Source organism: Stegostoma tigrinum, chromosome 5 (assembly GCF_030684315.1).
Source record: "Stegostoma tigrinum isolate sSteTig4 chromosome 5, sSteTig4.hap1, whole genome shotgun sequence".
NCBI classification, from domain to species: Eukaryota; Metazoa; Chordata; class Chondrichthyes; order Orectolobiformes; family Stegostomatidae; genus Stegostoma; species Stegostoma tigrinum.
The window spans coordinates 94,467,032-94,488,368 of NC_081358.1; the positions used below are offsets into that span (position 1 = coordinate 94,467,032).

General features: G+C 60.1%; 9 non-coding genes across 9 annotated transcripts; all 9 read right to left on the minus strand.

Annotated features, from left to right (window-relative positions):
* Positions 1 to 163: 163 nt before the first annotated feature.
* Positions 164 to 253, minus strand: trnay-gua (transfer RNA tyrosine (anticodon GUA)). The gene is given in 2 exon segments: positions 164 to 199; positions 217 to 253. It is a non-coding gene; the product is annotated as a tRNA-Tyr (tRNA).
* Positions 254 to 2,679: 2,426 nt separating this feature from the next.
* trnay-gua (transfer RNA tyrosine (anticodon GUA)) lies at positions 2,680 to 2,769 on the minus strand. Its single transcript is given in 2 exon segments — positions 2,680 to 2,715; positions 2,733 to 2,769. It is a non-coding gene; the product is annotated as a tRNA-Tyr (tRNA).
* A 2,455-nt stretch (positions 2,770 to 5,224) lies between these two features.
* trnay-gua (transfer RNA tyrosine (anticodon GUA)) lies at positions 5,225 to 5,314 on the minus strand. The gene is given in 2 exon segments: positions 5,225 to 5,260; positions 5,278 to 5,314. It is a non-coding gene; the product is annotated as a tRNA-Tyr (tRNA).
* A 2,455-nt stretch (positions 5,315 to 7,769) lies between these two features.
* Positions 7,770 to 7,859, minus strand: trnay-gua (transfer RNA tyrosine (anticodon GUA)). The gene is given in 2 exon segments: positions 7,770 to 7,805; positions 7,823 to 7,859. It is a non-coding gene; the product is annotated as a tRNA-Tyr (tRNA).
* A 2,426-nt stretch (positions 7,860 to 10,285) lies between these two features.
* Positions 10,286 to 10,375, minus strand: trnay-gua (transfer RNA tyrosine (anticodon GUA)). Its single transcript is given in 2 exon segments — positions 10,286 to 10,321; positions 10,339 to 10,375. It is a non-coding gene; the product is annotated as a tRNA-Tyr (tRNA).
* A 2,455-nt stretch (positions 10,376 to 12,830) lies between these two features.
* On the minus strand, positions 12,831 to 12,920 carry trnay-gua (transfer RNA tyrosine (anticodon GUA)). The gene is given in 2 exon segments: positions 12,831 to 12,866; positions 12,884 to 12,920. It is a non-coding gene; the product is annotated as a tRNA-Tyr (tRNA).
* Positions 12,921 to 15,375: 2,455 nt separating this feature from the next.
* Positions 15,376 to 15,465, minus strand: trnay-gua (transfer RNA tyrosine (anticodon GUA)). The gene is given in 2 exon segments: positions 15,376 to 15,411; positions 15,429 to 15,465. It is a non-coding gene; the product is annotated as a tRNA-Tyr (tRNA).
* Positions 15,466 to 17,891: 2,426 nt separating this feature from the next.
* trnan-guu (transfer RNA asparagine (anticodon GUU)) lies at positions 17,892 to 17,981 on the minus strand. The gene is given in 2 exon segments: positions 17,892 to 17,927; positions 17,945 to 17,981. It is a non-coding gene; the product is annotated as a tRNA-Tyr (tRNA).
* A 2,421-nt stretch (positions 17,982 to 20,402) lies between these two features.
* Positions 20,403 to 20,492, minus strand: trnac-gca (transfer RNA cysteine (anticodon GCA)). The gene is given in 2 exon segments: positions 20,403 to 20,438; positions 20,456 to 20,492. It is a non-coding gene; the product is annotated as a tRNA-Cys (tRNA).
* Positions 20,493 to 21,337: the final 845 nt, after the last annotated feature.

Genomic DNA, 21,337 nt, shown 5'->3' on the forward strand with positions numbered 1-21,337 from the left:
GGGAGACAAGCGACTACTGCATTCTCTTTGCAGAGGGGAAAAGGCCTTCCGCCCACACGTCTGTCACGTGCGTTGCGACACGCCGTTTCTCTGTCACTTTGTCGGCGTTGCTGGGCTCCTGGTGCCGCCGAATGCGCAGTGTTTCCAAAAGGGAGGCGCTGACTCCTTCGAGCCAGAATTGAACCGGCGACCTAAGGATGACAGGTTCGCAACACACTACAGTCCTCCGCTCTACCAGCTGAGCTATCGAAGGAAAGCGCTGGCCAGTGCTGGCCTTCTTGACATTTGCCAATGCGACTCTATTAACGTGACGCCATTGTCTCCCTGAAACTGCCCCTCTGACTCACAACAGCCAGCTCACCGCCGGTCTGATCCTCGCAAAGTCCAATACAGCGTGGACCTGGAGCCACCCGACACGACAGGCCGCACCGGAGAATTCGAAACGCTAAAATTCCGTCTCCTCTCCGGTCGCCTGACCTGCTGCGTTCTTCACGCTCCACACTGCCTTCGCCCTGACTCCAGCACCTGCGGCTCTCGTTGGCTCCGAGCGACTGATCCTTACGAGGGCCTCGCTTTCAATATCGGAGAGAACCTCAACTTCTCGCGAGTTTGCTTTCGCTACTCAGGTGGCCATCTTCCCGACACAAGGGGGAGGTGCCCGCTTTGGGCCGAAACGGACAGACTTTCTTTCTCCCCGATCTCTCGGAGGGAGGCACTGCACGCAAACGTTTCGGGCCTGGGGCAGACCGCTGAGCCACAGTGGACACCTGCAGTTTCAAAAGGGAGCGGAGAACGCGGGCATCGATCCCGCCACCTCTCGCATGCAAAGCGAGCGCTCAACCACTTGAGCTATTTCCCCACCGCCTGGGGTGCCCGCATTCTCATTTGTTTCGCACAGGACGCCCTGCACCGTCACTGCGTGACGTGCCGCGGACCAAACACTGCCCGGGGTTCGCTCAGATCCAAGTGCCGGGGCAGCGGCAGCCTCTGGGCTCCGGCAGGGTGGAAAGCCTCGTCGACCGGACAAAAATTGCTGAGGAGTCGGCGATCGCTGACTCCAGGTCGAGACGACTTCAACCTTTGCGCAGCCGGCACCGCCGTGACGTGACGTCGCGGAGCCCTGCCTGACCGATACAAGCCTTCATTTGCTCGCGGTCAGCGAGAAGCCTTGCGTGTGTCGCTGCTGAACACGCGCGTGCCCTGCTGGCCGTCGGGTGCAACCGCAGCAGGGAGACAAGCCACTGCATTCTCGTTGCAGAGGAGAAAAGGCCTTCCGCCCACACGTCTGTCACGTGCGTTGCGACACGCCGTTTCTCTGTCACTTTGTCGGCGTTGCTGGGCTCCCGGTGCCGCCGAACGCGCGGCATTTCCAAAAGGGAGGCGGCGACTCCTTCTAGCCGGAATTGAAGCTGCGACCTAAGGAGGACAGATTCACAACACGCTACAGCCTTGCGCTCTATCAGCAGAGTGATCGAAGGAAAGCTGCAGCTGGACACTGCCTTGTTGACATTTGCCAATGCGGCTCTATTAACATGCAGCCGTTGTCTCCCTGAAACTGTCGCTCTGACTCACGTCGGTCAGCTCACCGCCGGTCTGATCCTTGCCAAGGCCGAGGTCATGAAGAACTGGAGCGACACAATACGCCAGGCCACACCAGAAGTGCCGGAAAGTCGACATTTCGGTGAGGCGCTGTTCTGGGCGAATTCGAAAGGCTCCATTTCCTCCTCTTCTCCGGTCGCCTGACGCGCACCGTTCTTCGCGCTCTGACTCCTGCATTGGTGGCTCTTGTTGGCTCCGAGAGACTGATCCTTTCAAGGGACTAACTTTCAACATCAGGGAAAACATCAGCCTTCTCGGCGTTTGCTTTCATCACTCAGCTGGACGTCTTCGCGACGCTTGGCAAGAAGAGGGCGGCGCGCCCTATCGGCTGAAACGGACAGCATTTCGTCCTTCCCGATGCCCCGGGGTGAGGCAGAGCACGCAAACGGTTTGGGTCTGTGGAACACCGCAGAGCCAGATTGGACACGTCCGCTTTCAAAATGGAGTGGAGAATGCGGGCATCGATCCCGCTACCGCTCGCCTGCGAAGCGAGCGCTCTACCACGTGAGCTAATTCCCCGACGTCAACCGGGCACAGCTTCTCACTTGTTACGCAGACGGCTCCCAGCAGCGTCACTCAGGGTCGCGCCGGAAAACCTGGCCTCCGTCGAGGCGCGGACCAATCACTGCGCGAGTGTCGCTCGGACCGACGTGCCGGGGCAGCGACAGCCTCTGGGCTCCGGCGGGGTGGAAACCCACGACGACCGCACAAAAAGTGTTGAGGAGTCGGCGATCACTGACTCCAGTTCGAGACGACTTCAATCTTTGCGCAGCCAGCACCGCCGTGACGTGACGTCACGTCGCGGAGCCCTGCCTGACTGATGCAAGCCTTCATTTGCTCGCAGTCAGCGAGAAGCCTTGCGTGCGTCCCCGCTGAACACGCGCACGCTCTGCTGGCCGTCGGGTGCAACCGCAGCAGGGAGACAAGCGACTACTGCATTCTCTTTGCAGAGGGGAAAAGGCCTTCCGCCCGCACGTCTGTCACGTGCGTTGCGACACGCCGTTTCTCTGTCACTTTGTCGGCGTTGCTGGGCTCCTGGTGCCGCCGAATGCGCAGTGTTTCCAAAAGGGAGGCGCTGACTCCTTCGAGCCGGAATTGAACCGGCGACCTAAGGATGACAGGTTCGCAACACACTACAGTCCTCCGCTCTACCAGCTGAGCTATCGAAGGAAAGCGCTGGCCAGTGCTGGCCTTCTTGACATTTGCCAATGCGACTCTATTAACGTGACGCCATTGTCTCCCTGAAACTGCCCCTCTGACTCACAACAGCCAGCTCACCGCCGGTCTGATCCTCGCAAAGTCCAATACAGCGTGGACCTGGAGCCACCCGACACGACAGGCCGCACCGGAGAATTCGAAACGCTAAAATTCCGTCTCCTCTCCGGTCGCCTGACCTGCTGCGTTCTTCACGCTCCACACTGCCTTCGCCCTAACTCCAGCACCTGCGGCTCTCCTTGGCTCCGAGCGACTGATCCTTACGAGGGCCTCGCTTTCAATATCGGAGAGAACCTCAACTTCTCGCGAGTTTGCTTTCGCTACTCAGGTGGCCATCTTCCCGACACAAGGGGGAGGTGCCCGCTTTGGGCCGAAACGGACAGACTTTCTTTCTCCCCGATCTCTCGGAGGGAGGCACTGCACGCAAACGTTTCGGGCCTGGGGAAGACCGCTGAGCCACAGTGGACACCTGCAGTTTCAAAAGGGAGCGGAGAACGCGGGCATCGATCCCGCCACCTCTCGCATGCAAAGCGAGCGCTCAACCACTTGAGCTAATTCCCCACCGCCTGGGGTGCACGCATTCTCATTTGTTTCGCACAGGACGCCCTGCACCGTCACTGCGTGACGTGCCGCGGACCAAACACTGCCCGGGGTTCGCTCAGATCCAAGTGCCGGGGCAGCGGCAGCCTCTGGGCTCCGGCAGGGTGGAAAGCCTCGTCGACCGGACAAAAATTGCTGAGGAGTCGGCGATCGCTGACTCCAGGTCGAGACGACTTCAACCTTTGCGCAGCCGGCACCGCCGTGACGTGACGTCGCGGAGCCCTGCCTGACCGATACAAGCCTTCATTTGCTCGCGGTCAGCGAGAAGCCTTGCGTGCGTCGCTGCTGAACACGCGCGTGCCCTGCTGGCCGTCGGGTGCAACCGCAGCAGGGAGACAAGCCACTGCATTCTCTTTGCAGAGGAGAAAAGGCCTTCCGCCCACACGTCTGTCACGTGCGTTGCGACACGCCGTTTCTCTGTCACTTTGTCGGCGTTGCTGGGCTCCCGGTGCCGCCGAACGCGCGGCATTTCCAAAAGGGAGGCGGCGACTCCTTCTAGCCGGAATTGAAGCTGCGACCTAAGGAGGACAGATTCACAACACGCTACAGCCTTGCGCTCTATCAGCAGAGCGATCGAAGGAAAGCTGCAGCTGGACACTGCCTTGTTGACATTTGCCAATGCGGCTCTATTAACATGCAGCCGTTGTCTCCCTGAAACTGTCGCTCTGACTCACGTCGGTCAGCTCACCGCCGGTCTGATCCTTGCCAAGGCCGAGGTCATGAAAAACTGGAGCGACACAATACGCCAGGCCACACCAGAAGTGCCGGAAAGTCGACATTTCGGTGAGGCGCTGTTCTGGGCGAATTCGAAAGGCTCCATTTCCTCCTCTTCTCCGGTCGCCTGACGCGCACCGTTCTTCGCGCTCTGACTCCTGCATCGGTGGCTCTTGTTGGCTCCGAGAGACTGATCCTTTCAAGGGACTAACTTTCAACATCAGGGAAAACATCAGCCTTCTCGGCGTTTGCTTTCATCACTCAGCTGGACGTCTTCCCGACGCTTGGCAAGAAGTGGGCGGCGCGCCCTATCGGCTGAAACGGACAGCATTTCGTCCTTCCCGATGCCCCGGGGTGAGGCAGAGCACGCAAACGGTTTGGGTCTGTGGAACACCGCAGAGCCAGATTGGACACGTCCGCTTTCAAAATGGAGTGGAGAATGCGGGCATCGATCCCGCTACCGCTCGCCTGCGAAGCGAGCGCTCTACCACGTGAGCTAATTCCCCGACGTCAACCGGGCACAGCTTCTCACTTGTTACGCAGACGGCTCCCAGCAGCGTCACTCAGGGTCGCGCCGGAAAACCTGGCCTCCGTCGAGGCGCGGACCAATCACTGCGCGAGTGTCGCTCGGACCGACGTGCCGGGGCAGCGACAGCCTCTGGGCTCCGGCGGGGTGGAAAGCCACGACGACCGCACAAAAAGTGTTGAGGAGTCGGCGATCACTGACTCCAGTTCGAGACGACTTCAACCTTTGCGCAGCCAGCACCGCCGTGACGTGACGTCGCGTCGCGGAGCCCTGCCTGACTGATGCAAGCCTTCATTTGCTCGCAGTCAGCGAGAAGCCTTGCGTGCGTCCCCGCTGAACGAGAAGCCTTGCGTGCGTCCCCGCTGAACACGCGCACGCTCTGCTGGCCGTCGGGTGCAACCGCAGCAGGGAGACAAGCGACTACTGCATTCTCTTTGCAGAGGGGAAAAGGCCTTCCGCCCACACGTCTGTCACGTGCGTTGCGACACGCCGTTTCTCTGTCACTTTGTCGGCGTTGCTGGGCTCCTGGTGCCGCCGAATGCGCAGTGTTTCCAAAAGGGAGGCGCTGACTCCTTCGAGCCGGAATTGAACCGGCGACCTAAGGATGACAGGTTCGCAACACACTACAGTCCTCCGCTCTACCAGCTGAGCTATCGAAGGAAAGCGCTGGCCAGTGCTGGCCTTCTTGACATTTGCCAATGCGACTCTATTAACGTGACGCCATTGTCTCCCTGAAACTGCCCCTCTGACTCACAACAGCCAGCTCACCGCCGGTCTGATCCTCGCAAAGTCCAATACAGCGTGGACCTGGAGCCACCCGACACGACAGGCCGCACCGGAGAATTCGAAACGCTAAAATTCCGTCTCCTCTCCGGTCGCCTGACCTGCTGCGTTCTTCACGCTCCACACTGCCTTCGCCCTAACTCCAGCACCTGCGGCTCTCCTTGGCTCCGAGCGACTGATCCTTACGAGGGCCTCGCTTTCAATATCGGAGAGAACCTCAACTTCTCGCGAGTTTGCTTTCGCTACTCAGGTGGCCATCTTCCCGACACAAGGGGGAGGTGCCCGCTTTGGGCCGAAACGGACAGACTTTCTTTCTCCCCGATCTCTCGGAGGGAGGCACTGCACGCAAACGTTTCGGGCCTGGGGCAGACCGCTGAGCCACAGTGGACACCTGCAGTTTCAAAAGGGAGCGGAGAACGCGGGCATCGATCCCGCCACCTCTCGCATGCAAAGCGAGCGCTCAACCACTTGAGCTAATTCCCCACCGCCTGGGGTGCCCGCATTCTCATTTGTTTCGCACAGGACGCCCTGCACCGTCACTGCGTGACGTGCCGCGGACCAAACACTGCCCGGGGTTCGCTCAGATCCAAGTGCCGGGGCAGCGGCAGCCTCTGGGCTCCGGCAGGGTGGAAAGCCTCGTCGACCGGACAAAAATTGCTGAGGAGTCGGCGATCGCTGACTCCAGGTCGAGACGACTTCAACCTTTGCGCAGCCGGCACCGCCGTGACGTGACGTCGCGGAGCCCTGCCTGACCGATACAAGCCTTCATTTGCTCGCGGTCAGCGAGAAGCCTTGCGTGCGTCGCTGCTGAACACGCGCGTGCCCTGCTGGCCGTCGGGTGCAACCGCAGCAGGGAGACAAGCCACTGCATTCTCTTTGCAGAGGAGAAAAGGCCTTCCGCCCACACGTCTGTCACGTGCGTTGCGACACGCCGTTTCTCTGTCACTTTGTCGGCGTTGCTGGGCTCCCGGTGCCGCCGAACGCGCGGCATTTCCAAAAGGGAGGCGGCGACTCCTTCTAGCCGGAATTGAAGCTGCGACCTAAGGAGGACAGATTCACAACACGCTACAGCCTTGCGCTCTATCAGCAGAGCGATCGAAGGAAAGCTGCAGCTGGACACTGCCTTGTTGACATTTGCCAATGCGGCTCTATTAACATGCAGCCGTTGTCTCCCTGAAACTGTCGCTCTGACTCACGTCGGTCAGCTCACCGCCGGTCTGATCCTTGCCAAGGCCGAGGTCATGAAAAACTGGAGCGACACAATACGCCAGGCCACACCAGAAGTGCCGGAAAGTCGACATTTCGGTGAGGCGCTGTTCTGGGCGAATTCGAAAGGCTCCATTTCCTCCTCTTCTCCGGTCGCCTGACGCGCACCGTTCTTCGCGCTCTGACTCCTGCATCGGTGGCTCTTGTTGGCTCCGAGAGACTGATCCTTTCAAGGGACTAACTTTCAACATCAGGGAAAACATCAGCCTTCTCGGCGTTTGCTTTCATCACTCAGCTGGACGTCTTCCCGACGCTTGGCAAGAAGTGGGCGGCGCGCCCTATCGGCTGAAACGGACAGCATTTCGTCCTTCCCGATGCCCCGGGGTGAGGCAGAGCACGCAAACGGTTTGGGTCTGTGGAACACCGCAGAGCCAGATTGGACACGTCCGCTTTCAAAATGGAGTGGAGAATGCGGGCATCGATCCCGCTACCGCTCGCCTGCGAAGCGAGCGCTCTACCACGTGAGCTAATTCCCCGACGTCAACCGGGCACAGCTTCTCACTTGTTACGCAGACGGCTCCCAGCAGCGTCACTCAGGGTCGCGCCGGAAAACCTGGCCTCCGTCGAGGCGCGGACCAATCACTGCGCGAGTGTCGCTCGGACCGACGTGCCGGGGCAGCGACAGCCTCTGGGCTCCGGCGGGGTGGAAAGCCACGACGACCGCACAAAAAGTGTTGAGGAGTCGGCGATCACTGACTCCAGTTCGAGACGACTTCAACCTTTGCGCAGCAGGCACCGCCGTGACGTGACGTCGCGTCGCGGAGCCCTGCCTGACTGATGCAAGCCTTCATTTGCTCGCAGTCAGCGAGAAGCCTTGCGTGCGTCCCCGCTGAACGAGAAGCCTTGCCTGCGTCCCCGCTGAACACGCGCACGCTCTGCTGGCCGTCGGGTGCAACCGCAGCAGGGAGACAAGCGACTACTGCATTCTCTTTGCAGAGGGGAAAAGGCCTTCCGCCCACACGTCTGTCACGTGCGTTGCGACACGCCGTTTCTCTGTCACTTTGTCGGCGTTGCTGGGCTCCCGGTGCCGCCGAATGCGCAGTGTTTCCAAAAGGGAGGCGCTGACTCCTTCGAGCCGGAATTGAACCGGCGACCTAAGGATGACAGGTTCGCAACACACTACAGTCCTCCGCTCTACCAGCTGAGCTATCGAAGGAAAGCGCTGGCCAGTGCTGGCCTTCTTGACATTTGCCAATGCGACTCTATTAACGTGACGCCATTGTCTCCCTGAAACTGCCCCTCTGACTCACAACAGCCAGCTCACCGCCGGTCTGATCCTCGCAAAGTCCAATACAGCGTGGACCTGGAGCCACCCGACACGACAGGCCGCACCGGAGAATTCGAAACGCTAAAATTCCGTCTCCTCTCCGGTCGCCTGACCTGCTGCGTTCTTCACGCTCCACACTGCCTTCGCCCTAACTCCAGCACCTGCGGCTCTCCTTGGCTCCGAGCGACTGATCCTTACGAGGGCCTCGCTTTCAATATCGGAGAGAACCTCAACTTCTCGCGAGTTTGCTTTCGCTACTCAGGTGGCCATCTTCCCGACACAAGGGGGAGGTGCCCGCTTTGGGCCGAAACGGACAGACTTTCTTTCTCCCCGATCTCTCGGAGGGAGGCACTGCACGCAAACGTTTCGGGCCTGGGGCAGACCGCTGAGCCACAGTGGACACCTGCAGTTTCAAAAGGGAGCGGAGAACGCGGGCATCGATCCCGCCACCTCTCGCATGCAAAGCGAGCGCTCAACCACTTGAGCTAATTCCCCACCGCCTGGGGTGCACGCATTCTCATTTGTTTCGCACAGGACGCCCTGCACCGTCACTGCGTGACGTGCCGCGGACCAAACACTGCCCGGGGTTCGCTCAGATCCAAGTGCCGGGGCAGCGGCAGCCTCTGGGCTCCGGCAGGGTGGAAAGCCTCGTCGACCGGACAAAAATTGCTGAGGAGTCGGCGATCGCTGACTCCAGGTCGAGACGACTTCAACCTTTGCGCAGCCGGCACCGCCGTGACGTGACGTCGCGGAGCCCTGCCTGACCGATACAAGCCTTCATTTGCTCGCGGTCAGCGAGAAGCCTTGCGTGCGTCGCTGCTGAACACGCGCGTGCCCTGCTGGCCGTCGGGTGCAACCGCAGCAGGGAGACAAGCCACTGCATTCTCTTTGCAGAGGAGAAAAGGCCTTCCGCCCACACGTCTGTCACGTGCATTGCGACACGCCGTTTCTCTGTCACTTTGTCGGCGTTGCTGGGCTCCCGGTGCCGCCGAACGCGCGGCATTTCCAAAAGGGAGGCGGCGACTCCTTCTAGCCGGAATTGAAGCTGCGACCTAAGGAGGACAGATTCACAACACGCTACAGCCTTGCGCTCTATCAGCAGAGTGATCGAAGGAAAGCTGCAGCTGGACACTGCCTTGTTGACATTTGCCAATGCGGCTCTATTAACATGCAGCCGTTGTCTCCCTGAAACTGTCGCTCTGACTCACGTCGGTCAGCTCACCGCCGGTCTGATCCTTGCCAAGGCCGAGGTCATGAAGAACTGGAGCGACACAATACGCCAGGCCACACCAGAAGTGCCGGAAAGTCGACATTTCGGTGAGGCGCTGTTCTGGGCGAATTCGAAAGGCTCCATTTCCTCCTCTTCTCCGGTCGCCTGACGCGCACCGTTCTTCGCGCTCTGACTCCTGCATCGGTGGCTCTTGTTGGCTCCGAGAGACTGATCCTTTCAAGGGACTAACTTTCAACATCAGGGAAAACATCAGCCTTCTCGGCGTTTGCTTTCATCACTCAGCTGGACGTCTTCGCGACGCTTGGCAAGAAGAGGGCGGCGCGCCCTATCGGCTGAAACGGACAGCATTTCGTCCTTCCCGATGCCCCGGGGTGAGGCAGAGCACGCAAACGGTTTGGGTCTGTGGAACACCGCAGAGCCAGATTGGACACGTCCGCTTTCAAAATGGAGTGGAGAATGCGGGCATCGATCCCGCTACCGCTCGCCTGCGAAGCGAGCGCTCTACCACGTGAGCTAATTCCCCGACGTCAACCGGGCACAGCTTCTCACTTGTTACGCAGACGGCTCCCAGCAGCGTCACTCAGGGTCGCGCCGGAAAACCTGGCCTCCGTCGAGGCGCGGACCAATCACTGCGCGAGTGTCGCTCGGACCGACGTGCCGGGGCAGCGACAGCCTCTGGGCTCCGGCGGGGTGGAAACCCACGACGACCGCACAAAAAGTGTTGAGGAGTCGGCGATCACTGACTCCAGTTCGAGACGACTTCAATCTTTGCGCAGCCAGCACCGCCGTGACGTGACGTCACGTCGCGGAGCCCTGCCTGACTGATGCAAGCCTTCATTTGCTCGCAGTCAGCGAGAAGCCTTGCGTGCGTCCCCGCTGAACACGCGCACGCTCTGCTGGCCGTCGGGTGCAACCGCAGCAGGGAGACAAGCGACTACTGCATTCTCTTTGCAGAGGGGAAAAGGCCTTCCGCCCGCACGTCTGTCACGTGCGTTGCGACACGCCGTTTCTCTGTCACTTTGTCGGCGTTGCTGGGCTCCTGGTGCCGCCGAATGCGCAGTGTTTCCAAAAGGGAGGCGCTGACTCCTTCGAGCCGGAATTGAACCGGCGACCTAAGGATGACAGGTTCGCAACACACTACAGTCCTCCGCTCTACCAGCTGAGCTATCGAAGGAAAGCGCTGGCCAGTGCTGGCCTTCTTGACATTTGCCAATGCGACTCTATTAACGTGACGCCATTGTCTCCCTGAAACTGCCCCTCTGACTCACAACAGCCAGCTCACCGCCGGTCTGATCCTCGCAAAGTCCAATACAGCGTGGACCTGGAGCCACCCGACACGACAGGCCGCACCGGAGAATTCGAAACGCTAAAATTCCGTCTCCTCTCCGGTCGCCTGACCTGCTGCGTTCTTCACGCTCCACACTGCCTTCGCCCTAACTCCAGCACCTGCGGCTCTCGTTGGCTCCGAGCGACTGATCCTTACGAGGGCCTCGCTTTCAATATCGGAGAGAACCTCAACTTCTCGCGAGTTTGCTTTCGCTACTCAGGTGGCCATCTTCCCGACACAAGGGGGAGGTGCCCGCTTTGGGCCGAAACGGACAGACTTTCTTTCTCCCCGATCTCTCGGAGGGAGGCACTGCACGCAAACGTTTCGGGCCTGGGGAAGACCGCTGAGCCACAGTGGACACCTGCAGTTTCAAAAGGGAGCGGAGAACGCGGGCATCGATCCCGCCACCTCTCGCATGCAAAGCGAGCGCTCAACCACTTGAGCTAATTCCCCACCGCCTGGGGTGCACGCATTCTCATTTGTTTCGCACAGGACGCCCTGCACCGTCACTGCGTGACGTGCCGCGGACCAAACACTGCCCGGGGTTCGCTCAGATCCAAGTGCCGGGGCAGCGGCAGCCTCTGGGCTCCGGCAGGGTGGAAAGCCTCGTCGACCGGACAAAAATTGCTGAGGAGTCGGCGATCGCTGACTCCAGGTCGAGACGACTTCAACCTTTGCGCAGCCGGCACCGCCGTGACGTGACGTCGCGGAGCCCTGCCTGACCGATACAAGCCTTCATTTGCTCGCGGTCAGCGAGAAGCCTTGCGTGCGTCGCTGCTGAACACGCGCGTGCCCTGCTGGCCGTCGGGTGCAACCGCAGCAGGGAGACAAGCCACTGCATTCTCTTTGCAGAGGAGAAAAGGCCTTCCGCCCACACGTCTGTCACGTGCGTTGCGACACGCCGTTTCTCTGTCACTTTGTCGGCGTTGCTGGGCTCCCGGTGCCGCCGAACGCGCGGCATTTCCAAAAGGGAGGCGGCGACTCCTTCTAGCCGGAATTGAAGCTGCGACCTAAGGAGGACAGATTCACAACACGCTACAGCCTTGCGCTCTATCAGCAGAGCGATCGAAGGAAAGCTGCAGCTGGACACTGCCTTGTTGACATTTGCCAATGCGGCTCTATTAACATGCAGCCGTTGTCTCCCTGAAACTGTCGCTCTGACTCACGTCGGTCAGCTCACCGCCGGTCTGATCCTTGCCAAGGCCGAGGTCATGAAAAACTGGAGCGACACAATACGCCAGGCCACACCAGAAGTGCCGGAAAGTCGACATTTCGGTGAGGCGCTGTTCTGGGCGAATTCGAAAGGCTCCATTTCCTCCTCTTCTCCGGTCGCCTGACGCGCACCGTTCTTCGCGCTCTGACTCCTGCATCGGTGGCTCTTGTTGGCTCCGAGAGACTGATCCTTTCAAGGGACTAACTTTCAACATCAGGGAAAACATCAGCCTTCTCGGCGTTTGCTTTCATCACTCAGCTGGACGTCTTCCCGACGCTTGGCAAGAAGTGGGCGGCGCGCCCTATCGGCTGAAACGGACAGCATTTCGTCCTTCCCGATGCCCCGGGGTGAGGCAGAGCACGCAAACGGTTTGGGTCTGTGGAACACCGCAGAGCCAGATTGGACACGTCCGCTTTCAAAATGGAGTGGAGAATGCGGGCATCGATCCCGCTACCGCTCGCCTGCGAAGCGAGCGCTCTACCACGTGAGCTAATTCCCCGACGTCAACCGGGCACAGCTTCTCACTTGTTACGCAGACGGCTCCCAGCAGCGTCACTCAGGGTCGCGCCGGAAAACCTGGCCTCCGTCGAGGCGCGGACCAATCACTGCGCGAGTGTCGCTCGGACCGACGTGCCGGGGCAGCGACAGCCTCTGGGCTCCGGCGGGGTGGAAAGCCACGACGACCGCACAAAAAGTGTTGAGGAGTCGGCGATCACTGACTCCAGTTCGAGACGACTTCAACCTTTGCGCAGCCAGCACCGCCGTGACGTGACGTCGCGTCGCGGAGCCCTGCCTGACTGATGCAAGCCTTCATTTGCTCGCAGTCAGCGAGAAGCCTTGCGTGCGTCCCCGCTGAACGAGAAGCCTTGCGTGCGTCCCCGCTGAACACGCGCACGCTCTGCTGGCCGTCGGGTGCAACCGCAGCAGGGAGACAAGCGACTACTGCATTCTCTTTGCAGAGGGGAAAAGGCCTTCCGCCCACACGTCTGTCACGTGCGTTGCGACACGCCGTTTCTCTGTCACTTTGTCGGCGTTGCTGGGCTCCTGGTGCCGCCGAATGCGCAGTGTTTCCAAAAGGGAGGCGCTGACTCCTTCGAGCCGGAATTGAACCGGCGACCTAAGGATGACAGGTTCGCAACACACTACAGTCCTCCGCTCTACCAGCTGAGCTATCGAAGGAAAGCGCTGGCCAGTGCTGGCCTTCTTGACATTTGCCAATGCGACTCTATTAACGTGACGCCATTGTCTCCCTGAAACTGCCCCTCTGACTCACAACAGCCAGCTCACCGCCGGTCTGATCCTCGCAAAGTCCAATACAGCGTGGACCTGGAGCCACCCGACACGACAGGCCGCACCGGAGAATTCGAAACGCTAAAATTCCGTCTCCTCTCCGGTCGCCTGACCTGCTGCGTTCTTCACGCTCCACACTGCCTTCGCCCTAACTCCAGCACCTGCGGCTCTCCTTGGCTCCGAGCGACTGATCCTTACGAGGGCCTCGCTTTCAATATCGGAGAGAACCTCAACTTCTCGCGAGTTTGCTTTCGCTACTCAGGTGGCCATCTTCCCGACACAAGGGGGAGGTGCCCGCTTTGGGCCGAAACGGACAGACTTTCTTTCTCCCCGATCTCTCGGAGGGAGGCACTGCACGCAAACGTTTCGGGCCTGGGGCAGACCGCTGAGCCACAGTGGACACCTGCAGTTTCAAAAGGGAGCGGAGAACGCGGGCATCGATCCCGCCACCTCTCGCATGCAAAGCGAGCGCTCAACCACTTGAGCTAATTCCCCACCGCCTGGGGTGCCCGCATTCTCATTTGTTTCGCACAGGACGCCCTGCACCGTCACTGCGTGACGTGCCGCGGACCAAACACTGCCCGGGGTTCGCTCAGATCCAAGTGCCGGGGCAGCGGCAGCCTCTGGGCTCCGGCAGGGTGGAAAGCCTCGTCGACCGGACAAAAATTGCTGAGGAGTCGGCGATCGCTGACTCCAGGTCGAGACGACTTCAACCTTTGCGCAGCCGGCACCGCCGTGACGTGACGTCGCGGAGCCCTGCCTGACCGATACAAGCCTTCATTTGCTCGCGGTCAGCGAGAAGCCTTGCGTGCGTCGCTGCTGAACACGCGCGTGCCCTGCTGGCCGTCGGGTGCAACCGCAGCAGGGAGACAAGCCACTGCATTCTCTTTGCAGAGGAGAAAAGGCCTTCCGCCCACACGTCTGTCACGTGCGTTGCGACACGCCGTTTCTCTGTCACTTTGTCGGCGTTGCTGGGCTCCCGGTGCCGCCGAACGCGCGGCATTTCCAAAAGGGAGGCGGCGACTCCTTCTAGCCGGAATTGAAGCTGCGACCTAAGGAGGACAGATTCACAACACGCTACAGCCTTGCGCTCTATCAGCAGAGCGATCGAAGGAAAGCTGCAGCTGGACACTGCCTTGTTGACATTTGCCAATGCGGCTCTATTAACATGCAGCCGTTGTCTCCCTGAAACTGTCGCTCTGACTCACGTCGGTCAGCTCACCGCCGGTCTGATCCTTGCCAAGGCCGAGGTCATGAAAAACTGGAGCGACACAATACGCCAGGCCACACCAGAAGTGCCGGAAAGTCGACATTTCGGTGAGGCGCTGTTCTGGGCGAATTCGAAAGGCTCCATTTCCTCCTCTTCTCCGGTCGCCTGACGCGCACCGTTCTTCGCGCTCTGACTCCTGCATCGGTGGCTCTTGTTGGCTCCGAGAGACTGATCCTTTCAAGGGACTAACTTTCAACATCAGGGAAAACATCAGCCTTCTCGGCGTTTGCTTTCATCACTCAGCTGGACGTCTTCCCGACGCTTGGCAAGAAGTGGGCGGCGCGCCCTATCGGCTGAAACGGACAGCATTTCGTCCTTCCCGATGCCCCGGGGTGAGGCAGAGCACGCAAACGGTTTGGGTCTGTGGAACACCGCAGAGCCAGATTGGACACGTCCGCTTTCAAAATGGAGTGGAGAATGCGGGCATCGATCCCGCTACCGCTCGCCTGCGAAGCAAGCGCTCTACCACGTGAGCTAATTCCCCGACGTCAACCGGGCACAGCTTCTCACTTGTTACGCAGACGGCTCCCAGCAGCGTCACTCAGGGTCGCGCCGGAAAACCTGGCCTCCGTCGAGGCGCGGACCAATCACTGCGCGAGTGTCGCTCGGACCGACGTGCCGGGGCAGCGACAGCCTCTGGGCTCCGGCGGGGTGGAAAGCCACGACGACCGCACAAAAAGTGTTGAGGAGTCGGCGATCACTGACTCCAGTTCGAGACGACTTCAACCTTTGCGCAGCCAGCACCGCCGTGACGTGACGTCGCGTCGCGGAGCCCTGCCTGACTGATGCAAGCCTTCATTTGCTCGCAGTCAGCGAGAAGCCTTGCGTGCGTCCCCGCTGAACGAGAAGCCTTGCCTGCGTCCCCGCTGAACACGCGCACGCTCTGCTGGCCGTCGGGTGCAACCGCAGCAGGGAGACAAGCGACTACTGCATTCTCTTTGCAGAGGGGAAAAGGCCTTCCGCCCACACGTCTGTCACGTGCGTTGCGACACGCCGTTTCTCTGTCACTTTGTCGGCGTTGCTGGGCTCCCGGTGCCGCCGAATGCGCAGTGTTTCCAAAAGGGAGGCGCTGACTCCTTCGAGCCGGAATTGAACCGGCGACCTAAGGATGACAGGTTCGCAACACACTACAGTCCTCCGCTCTACCAGCTGAGCTATCGAAGGAAAGCGCTGGCCAGTGCTGGCCTTCTTGACATTTGCCAATGCGACTCTATTAACGTGACGCCATTGTCTCCCTGAAACTGCCCCTCTGACTCACAACAGCCAGCTCACCGCCGGTCTGATCCTCGCAAAGTCCAATACAGCGTGGACCTGGAGCCACCCGACACGACAGGCCGCACCGGAGAATTCGAAACGCTAAAATTCCGTCTCCTCTCCGGTCGCCTGACCTGCTGCGTTCTTCACGCTCCACACTGCCTTCGCCCTAACTCCAGCACCTGCGGCTCTCCTTGGCTCCGAGCGACTGATCCTTACGAGGGCCTCGCTTTCAATATCGGAGAGAACCTCAACTTCTCGCGAGTTTGCTTTCGCTACTCAGGTGGCCATCTTCCCGACACAAGGGGGAGGTGCCCGCTTTGGGCCGAAACGGACAGACTTTCTTTCTCCCCGATCTCTCGGAGGGAGGCACTGCACGCAAACGTTTCGGGCCTGGGGCAGACCGCTGAGCCACAGTGGACACCTGCAGTTTCAAAAGGGAGCGGAGAACGCGGGCATCGATCCCGCCACCTCTCGCATGCAAAGCGAGCGCTCAACCACTTGAGCTAATTCCCCACCGCCTGGGGTGCACGCATTCTCATTTGTTTCGCACAGGACGCCCTGCACCGTCACTGCGTGACGTGCCGCGGACCAAACACTGCCCGGGGTTCGCTCAGATCCAAGTGCCGGGGCAGCGGCAGCCTCTGGGCTCCGGCAGGGTGGAAAGCCTCGTCGACCGGACAAAAATTGCTGAGGAGTCGGCGATCGCTGACTCCAGGTCGAGACGACTTCAACCTTTGCGCAGCCGGCACCGCCGTGACGTGACGTCGCGGAGCCCTGCCTGACCGATACAAGCCTTCATTTGCTCGCGGTCAGCGAGAAGCCTTGCGTGCGTCGCTGCTGAACACGCGCGTGCCCTGCTGGCCGTCGGGTGCAACCGCAGCAGGGAGACAAGCCACTGCATTCTCTTTGCAGAGGAGAAAAGGCCTTCCGCCCACACGTCTGTCACGTGCATTGCGACACGCCGTTTCTCTGTCACTTTGTCGGCGTTGCTGGGCTCCCGGTGCCGCCGAACGCGCGGCATTTCCAAAAGGGAGGCGGCGACTCCTTCTAGCCGGAATTGAAGCTGCGACCTAAGGAGGACAGATTCACAACACGCTACAGCCTTGCGCTCTATCAGCAGAGCGATCGAAGGAAAGCTGCAGCTGGACACTGCCTTGTTGACATTTGCCAATGCGGCTCTATTAACATGCAGCCGTTGTCTCCCTGAAACTGTCGCTCTGACTCACGTCGGTCAGCTCACCGCCGGTCTGATCCTTGCCAAGGCCGAGGTCATGAAAAACTGGAGCGACACAATACGCCAGGCCACACCAGAAGTGCCGGAAAGTCGACATTTCGGTGAGGCGCTGTTCTGGGCGAATTCGAAAGGCTCCATTTCCTCCTCTTCTCCGGTCGCCTGACGCGCACCGTTCTTCGCGCTCTGACTCCTGCATCGGTGGCTCTTGTTGGCTCCGAGAGACTGATCCTTTCAAGGGACTAACTTTCAACACCAGGGAAAACATCAGCCTTCTCGGCGTTTGCTTTCATCACTCAGCTGGACGTCTTCCCGACGCTTGGCAAGAAGAGGGCGGCGCGCCCTATCGGCTGAAACGGACAGCATTTCGTCCTTCCCGATGCCCCGGGGTGAGGCAGAGCACGCAAACGGTTTGGGTCTGTGGAACACCGCAGAGCCAGATTGGACACGTCCGCTTTCAAAATGGAGTGGAGAATGCGGGCATCGATCCCGCTACCGCTCGCCTGCGAAGCGAGCGCTCTACCACGTGAGCTAATTCCCCGACGTCAACCGGGCACAGCTTCTCACTTGTTACGCAGACGGCTCCCAGCAGCGTCACTCAGGGTCGCGCCGGAAAACCTGGCCTCCGTCGAGGCGCGGACCAATCACTGCGCGAGTGTCGCTCGGACCGACGTGCCGGGGCAGCGACAGCCTCTGGGCTCCGGCGGGGTGGAAAGCCACGACGACCGCACAAAAAGTGTTGAGGAGTCGGCGATCACTGACTCCAGTTCGAGACGACTTCAACCTTTGCGCAGCCAGCACCGCCGTGACGTGACGTCACGTCGCGGAGCCCTGCCTGACTGATGCAAGCCTTCATTTGCTCGCAGTCAGCGAGAAGCCTTGCGTGCGTCCCCGCTGAACACGCGCACGCTCTGCTGGCCGTCGGGTGCAACCGCAGCAGGGAGACAAGCGACTACTGCATTCTCTTTGCAGAGGGGAAAAGGCCTTCCGCCCACACGTCTGTCACGTGCGTTGCGACACGCCGTTTCTCTGTCACTTTGTCGGCGTTGCTGGGCTCCTGGTGCCGCCGAATGCGCAGTGTTTCCAAAAGGGAGGCGCTGACTCCTTCGAGCCGGAATTGAACCGGCGACCTAAGGATGACAGGTTCGCAACACACTACAGTCCTCCGCTCTACCAGCTGAGCTATCGAAGGAAAGCGCTGGCCAGTGCTGGCCTTCTTGACATTTGCCAATGCGACTCTATTAACGTGACGCCATTGTCTCCCTGAAACTGCCCCTCTGACTCACAACAGCCAGCTCACCGCCGGTCTGATCCTCGCAAAGTCCAATACAGCGTGGACCTGGAGCCACCCGACACGACAGGCCGCACCGGAGAATTCGAAACGCTAAAATTCTGTCTCCTCTCCGGTCGCCTGACCTGCTGCGTTCTTCACGCTCCACACTGCCTTCGCCCTAACTCCAGCACCTGCGGCTCTCGTTGGCTCCGAGCGACTGATCCTTACGAGGGCCTCGCTTTCAATATCGGAGAGAACCTCAACTTCTCGCGAGTTTGCTTTCGCTACTCAGGTGGCCATCTTCCCGACACAAGGGGGAGGTGCCCGCTTTGGGCCGAAACGGACAGACTTTCTTTCTCCCCGATCTCTCGGAGGGAGGCACTGCACGCAAACGTTTCGGGCCTGGGGCAGACCGCTGAGCCACAGTGGACACCTGCAGTTTCAAAAGGGAGCGGAGAACGCGGGCATCGATCCCGCCACCTCTCGCATGCAAAGCGAGCGCTCAACCACTTGAGCTATTTCCCCACCGCCTGGGGTGCCCGCATTCTCATTTGTTTCGCACAGGACGCCCTGCACCGTCACTGCGTGACGTGCCGCGGACCAAACACTGCCCGGGGTTCGCTCAGATCCAAGTGCCGGGGCAGTGGCAGCCTCTGGGCTCCGGCAGGGTGGAAAGCCTCGTCGACCGGACAAAAATTGCTGAGGAGTCGGCGATCGCTGACTCCAGGTCGAGACGACTTCAACCTTTGCGCAGCCGGCACCGCCGTGACGTGACGTCGCGGAGCCCTGCCTGACCGATACAAGCCTTCATTTGCTCGCGGTCAGCGAGAAGCCTTGCGTGCGTCGCTGCTGAACACGCGCGTGCCCTGCTGGCCGTCGGGTGCAACCGCAGCAGGGAGACAAGCCACTGCATTCTCTTTGCAGAGGAGAAAAGGCCTTCCGCCCACACGTCTGTCACGTGCGTTGCGACACGCCGTTTCTCTGTCACTTTGTCGGCGTTGCTGGGCTCCCGGTGCCGCCGAACGCGCGGCATTTCCAAAAGGGAGGCGGCGACTCCTTCTAGCCGGAATTGAAGCTGCGACCTAAGGAGGACAGATTCACAACACGCTACAGCCTTGCGCTCTATCAGCAGAGCGATCGAAGGAAAGCTGCAGCTGGACACTGCCTTGTTGACATTTGCCAATGCGGCTCTATTAACATGCAGCCGTTGTCTCCCTGAAACTGTCGCTCTGACTCACGTCGGTCAGCTCACCGCCGGTCTGATCCTTGCCAAGGCCGAGGTCATGAAAAACTGGAGCGACACAATACGCCAGGCCACACCAGAAGTGCCGGAAAGTCGACATTTCGGTGAGGCGCTGTTCTGGGCGAATTCGAAAGGCTCCATTTCCTCCTCTTCTCCGGTCGCCTGACGCGCACCGTTCTTCGCGCTCTGACTCCTGCATCTGTGGCTCTTGTTGGCTCCGAGTGACTGATCCTTTCAAGGGACTAACTTTCAACATCAGGGAAAACATCAGCCTTCTCAGCGTTTGCTTTCATCACTCAGCTGGACATCTTCCCGACGCTTGGCAAGAAGAGGGCGGCGCGCCCTATCGGCTGAAACGGACAGCATTTCGTCCTTCCCGACGCCCCGGGGTGAGGCAGAGCACGCAAACGGTTTGGGTCTGTGGCAGACTGCAGAGCCAGATTAGACACGTCTGCTTTCAAAATGGAGTGGAGAATGCGGGCATCGATCCCGCTACCGCTCGCCTGCGAAGCGAGCGCTCTACCACTTGAGCTAATTCCCCGACGTCAACCCGGCACAGCTTCTCACTTGTTACGCAGACGGCTCCCAGCAGCGTCACTCAGGGTCGCGCCGGAAAACCTGGCCTCCGTCGAGGCGCGGACCAAACACTGCGCGAGTGTCGCTCGGACCGACGTGCCGGGGCAGCGACAGCCTCTGGGCTCCGGCGGGGTGGAAAGCCACGACGACCGCACAAAAAGTGTTGAGGAGTCGGCGATCACTGACTCCAGTTCGAGACGACTTCAACCTTTGCGCAGCCAGCACCGCCGTGACGTGACGTCGCGGAGCCCTGCCTGACTGATGCAAGCCTTCATTTGCTCGCAGTCAGCGAGAAGCCTTGCGTGCGTCCCCGCTGAACACGCGCACGCTCTGCTGGCCGTCGGGTGCAACCGCAGCAGGGAGACAAGCGACTACTGCATTCTCTTTGCAGAGGGGAAAAGGCCTTCCGCCCACACGTCTGTCACGTGCGTTGCGACACGCCGTTTCTCTGTCACTTTGTCGGCGTTGCTGGGTTCCTGGTACCGCCGAATGCGCAGTGTTTCCAAAAGGGAAGCGTTGACTCCTTCGAGCCGGAATTGAACCGGCGACCTAAGGATGACAGGTTCGCAACACACTGCAGTCCTCCACTGTACCAGCTGAGCTATCGAAGGAAAGCGCTGGTGTGCGCTTGCCTTCTTGACATTTGCCAATGCGACTCTATTAACGCGACGCCATTGTCTCCCTGAAACTGCCGCTCTGACTCACAACAGCCAGCTCACCGCCGGTCTGATCCTCGCAAAGTCCAATACAGCGTGGACCTGGAGCCACCCGACACGCCAGGCCGCACCGGAGAATTCGAAACGCTAAAATTCCGTCTCCTCTCCGGTCGCCTGACCTGCTGCGTTCTTCACGCTCCTCACTGCCTTCGCCCTGACTCCAGCACCTGCGGCTCTCCTTGGCTCCAAGCGACTGATCCTTACGAGGGACTCGCTTTCAATATCGGAGAGAACCTCAACTTCTCGCGAGTTTGCTTTCGCTACTCAGGTGGCCATCTTCCCGACACAAGAGGGAGGTGCCCGCTTTGGGCCGAAACGGACAGACTTTCTTTCTCCCCGATCTCTCGGAGGGAGGCACTGCACGCAAACGTTTCGGGCCTGGGGCAGACCGCTGAGCCACAGTGGACACCTGCAGTTTTAAAAGGGAGCGGAGAACGCAGGCATCGATCCCGCTACCTCTCGCATGCAAAGCGAGCGCTCTACCACTTGAGCTAATTCCCCACTGCCTGGGGTGCCCGCATTCTCATTTGTTTCGCACAGGACGCCCTGCACCGTCACTGCGTGACGTGCCGCGGACCAAACACTGCCCGGGGTTCGCTCAGATCCAAGTGCCGGGGCAGCGGCAGCCTCTGGGCTCCAGCAGGATGGAAAGCCTCGTCGACCGTTCGCTGCTGAACTTGCACACACCCTGCTGGCTGTCGGGTGCAACCGCAGCAGGGAGATAAGCGACTGCAGCATTG